Here is a 5,040-nt window from a genome sequence, read left to right as displayed (position 1 = left end):
AGTCGAGATATGGAAGATACAAGGTGATGTTTACGGGGGAATTATTTGATTATAACTTTTCTTCCTAAGTGTCTCCATAAACTGGAGGTATAAGACAATACTTGGATGGGAGGGGCAATTTCCTGCGGAGACCTTGCTTCTCAGAGAAAGGAGTCTTAAGGTTAAGGCAATAATTGGGGTTGGAGTTTTTTTTTTAAAAATCAGATTAGAACCTTTGAATCAAAATTTCAAAGAACAGGCCTAAGGAAATATTTGCCGTTAATTTTGGGAAGAAAAAGCCGAGAAAGGCCGCATACGAGCGGCAAGCACTGTGCACTTCTACCTTACATACTGAAGTACGAGCCTAGAAGTACGTTGCAATTCTGATTAATAACGGTAAGTGGCGCTGTGAGACCGTCTGATTACCATGTTAAGGCAATGTTTATAGGTATGGGGGTTATCTTTACCATCAGGAAGTCTCGGGTGTTTACAGGCAATATTTGGTAGAGGGACATTTATTTTAGAGCATTGAAAGAAAAGTATTAAGGATTCAAGACTTTAACGCAATGTTTGGGGCCATTATCTGTTTAGACCTTTTAAAAGAAGAGTTTCAAGGAACAGTGGTTCGAAGCCCATATAAGGGAGTTTGCTATTATCTGCTCAGAGCATCTCTATCAGCGTTTCAAGGGAAATAAATTTTGAGGCAATATTTAAGGGGGGAATTATCTGGTCAGAACCTATCATAGTCGGGAAAAGGTTTTAATTTAAGGCGACATTTAAGGGGGGACTTCTCGGAAATTATCAGTCTAGACACGGAGTTTTAAGGCAATATTTGAGGGGAAAATATCTACTTAGAAGCTATCATAGTCAAGAAATGGAAGTGTTAAGGCAATAATTAAGGAGGGTTATCACAGTTAAGATACGAAAGTTTTAAGGCGATATTTAAGGGGGCAATTTCTTAGAACCCTTAAGAGTCGAGATATGGAAGATACAAGGTTATGTTTAAGGGGGGAATTATCAGATTATAACTTTTCTTCCTAAGTGTCTCCATAAACTGGAGGTTTAAGGCAATATGTGGATGGGAGGGGTTCTGCTGAGACCTTGCTTCTCAGAGAAAGGAGTGTTAAGGTTAAGGCAATAATTGGGGTTGGTGGAGTTTATTTAATCAGATTAGAACCTCTAAATCAAAATTTCAAGGAACAGGCCTAAGGAAATATTTGCCGTTAATTTTGGGAAGAAAAAGCCGAGAAAGGCCGCATACGAGCGGCAAGCACTGTGCACTTCTACCTTACATACTGAAGTACGAGCCTAGAAGTACGTTGCAATTCTGATTAATAACGGTAAGTGGCGATGTGAGACCGTCGGATTTCCGTGTTAAGGCAATGTTTATGGGTATGGGGTTATCTTTACCATCAGGAAGTCTCAGGTGTTTACAGGCAATATTTGGCAGAGGGACATTTATTTTAGAGCATTGAAAGAAAAGTATTAAGGATTCAAGACTTTAATGTTTGGGGCCATTATCTGTTTAGACCTTTTAAAAGAAGAGTTTCAAGGAACAGTGGTTCGAAGCCCATATAAGGGAGTTTGCTATTATCTGCTCAGAGCATCTCTATCAGCGTTTCAAGGAAAAGAAATTTTAAGGCAATATTTAAGGGGGGAATTATCTGGTTAGAACCTATCATAGTCGGGAAAAGGTTTTAATTTAAGGCGACATTTAAGGGGGGACTTCTGGGAAATTATCAGTCTAGACACGGAGTTTTAAGGCGATATTTAAGGGGAAAATATCTACTTAGAAGCTATCATAGTCAAGATATGGAAGTGTTAAGGCAATAATTAAGGAGGGTTATCACAGTTAAGATACGAAAGTTTTAAGGCGATATTTAAGGGGGCAACATTTCTTAGAACCCTTAAGAGTCGAGATATGGAAGATACAAGGTGATGTTTACGGGGGAATTATTTGATTATGACTTTTCTTCCTAAGTGTCTCCATAAACTGGAGGTATGAGGCAATACTTGGATGGGAGGGGCAATTTTTTGCTAAGAACTTATCAGGGAAAGGAGTCTAAGGTTAAGGCAATATTTGGGGTGGGGAAGTTTTTTTAAGGTTTAAGATACAGGTTTAAGGCAATATTTGGTTGACACTTATTATTAATGATAAAGGACTCTAAAAGGAGCAGGTGTTTTAAGGCAAGATTTGGGGGAATTTTTTAAAAAATCAGCTTTGAACCTTTTATCAAAGTTTCAAGAAACAGGTTTAAGGCAATATTTGGTAGGGAGGTGCAATTTTCTGGTTAGAACTTGTGTATAAAATTAAGTTTTAAGGCAATATTTGGGGTCGGGGGGAATTTTTCAAATCAGTTTAGAACTTTTTAATCCATGTTTCAAGAAAGTTTGATGCCAACTTTCCTCCTATGCTACATGTATGTAATGGAATTGTCCTTTTTTGGCCCTGCCTATTTCTAAATCTAACTAATCAATGAATGACACAGACACACAGGCCAAGGGGTTCAGATTCGAACCCTGACCTTGATGACTGCTGATGACCTCCGCCCTCCATCAAGCCACCTTGTAGTCTGAGACACCTGTCCTGGGACCACCTGTTTCACCTGTCCTGGGACCACCTGTCTTGCTGCCACAGTCTTCGGTTTTACTTACCATGTTGCACAAGGTAACTGGACATGGTACAAAAACATAAACCACTGGTACTATAAACACTACACTGATCTAGACTGGCCTCCCCTGTACTTAAGGGCAACTAATGAGACACGAAAACGATTTGATCTACATTAAAATAGTACGAGAATAAATTGCTAGAAAACATTGCGCTTGACTACCCTTTACAAGAGATGTAAAAATTGTCATAAAGCTTAAGTCAACGTATTAAAATCCTTAGTGATCCTTACCAAGAAAAGGCATTTTTAAGCATATCAAGAAATACAAAGTACCATGTCCAGCCCTGTGCTCCATACCCATACCAACCATTCCTGATACTTGCATCACTGTCCTGGTAGCTGGCTAGTAAGGGGGTGGGGGTAAGGAAATAGAATATGTGGAAAACCTGAAGTGTCCTGAACCCACAGACTGCACAAATTACTTGCACTTTATCTTAACTAAGTTTTCACAAGATTGTTGCTTCAAAAGCTGAAAAACAGAACAATCAGGCATTTTGGATTATAAATTCTAGAGGTTGATGGCTTGAATCCAAAGAAGCTGCAAACAGAGCCCTACGTCAGAATGGTATTAGGAAAGCATTTTGGATATCTTTCTACTAGAGGTTGATGGTTTGAATCCACAGAATCTGCACACTGTGATTGCCCTATGTGAGAACTGTAAGGAAAGCATTTTGGATTATGAATTCTACTAGAGGATGATGGTCTGCATCCAAAGATAAGCTGCATGCAATGCCCTACGTAAGTCAGAATTGTCAAGAAAGCATTTTTGATCATTTTACTAGAGGTTACCATCATTGATGGTTTGAATCCGAAGAAAATGCGCACAGTGCCCAAAGTCAGGATTGTAAGGAAAGCATTAAGATCATTCTACTTACTAATAAGGTTGATGGTTCAAATCTAAAGAAGCTGCACACAGTGCCCTAAATCAGAATAGTGAGGAAAGCATTTGTTAATCAGTCTACTAGAGGTTGATGGTCTGAATCCGTAGTGTTGCACACAGTGCCCTGAGTGAGAATTGAAATATAAGGATCATTCTACTAGAGGTTGATTGTTCGAATCCAAAGCTGCACACAGTCTAAGTCAGAATTGTAAGGAATTAAGCATTTTGGATCATTCTTAGCTAGAGGTTGATCAGGTTTGAATCCAGAGAAGCTGCACACAGTCTGTGAGAATTACAAGGAAGGCATTTTGGATTAGTCTACTTAGGTTGATGGTTCGAATCCAAAGCTGCACACAGTGCCCTAGAGAGAATTGTAAGAAAGTCTTTTGTATCAATCTATTAAAATCATGGATTAAATGAATGGCCAAACAGAAGTGTACAATCAATTGTATTAAATACAAACACAGCTACAGAACATTTTGTTCTGCAGAAACTCTCAGATATCAAATGAACATTATGATAGTACAGGACCTGAGACATCTTGACTGAAAAGAATAAGTTGTGGTTATTACAAGCAAATGAACAATATCAGCCTCAGTACAATTTACAGCAGTCTGTGGGTTTGCTGCCATTTTGTGCCAATTTATTGTAAGAAATTCACAATTTTTTTACAATTTGAGGTCATTTTCAGTCACCACTGCTGAGAGGCATTCAGTGTATCACTAGACTTAGCTTTAAAGATAGAGATAGCTTTAAACAAAGTCTAGACCTAGAAGTTCAAGGGTTAGGTGTAACAAGTCGATCGGTGTAATATACTAGTAGTCAGCTGCCGCCGCGCCGCGTGCCTGCGAAGCTGGTGTGTTACGCTGAAAGGCAGTTATACCGGCTATACAGATACAGGAGGGGGGGATCCTGCAGGGGGGGATCCCGACAACGCTCTGCGATGAATTCGGAACCTCTCGATTACGCTTTACGATAAATTCCAAGTGGCCACAACGCATTACGTAGAATTAAAACGCCGAATATGCTCTACGCAAAAATATTAGAGCGGTCCGTCTACGCTCTACGTAGAATTAAAAACGGCTGATTACGCTCTACGGAAAAAGCTTGCGGGCCCCATTCAGATACAGACTGTTGCCACTGCGATGAATCTTGCACATTAGCAATTAGAATCTGTTCAGATGGAAAAATATATCTGCATCCTCTCGCTCAGCCTTGAAGTTGTCTTGTACTTTCTGCTGCATACTTGAACATCTAAAATCACCTCTACTTAAATTTTTACAATACTGGACAATGTCCCTCCCTGGGTGTAATCACAGACCAGGGGGTCAATGACCTGGCGCAACCAGTGATGGTGATGCAAAAACAAAAAAGTGAGGCAATAATATGTCATCATACATATCACACTCACATTGTCTGGTTTGGTGCCCCCTATACTGGAGTGCACAGTTAAATGGTTATTGCATCCCTGTACTGGGATGCCATAATACTTGGCAACATACTGCCAAT

Source organism: Branchiostoma belcheri, unplaced genomic scaffold (assembly GCF_001625305.1).
Source record: "Branchiostoma belcheri isolate BF01 breed outbred unplaced genomic scaffold, Haploidv18h27 scaffold35, whole genome shotgun sequence".
Lineage (NCBI taxonomy): Eukaryota > Metazoa > Chordata > Leptocardii > Amphioxiformes > Branchiostomatidae > Branchiostoma > Branchiostoma belcheri.
This window is presented reverse-complemented; position numbering follows the sequence as displayed.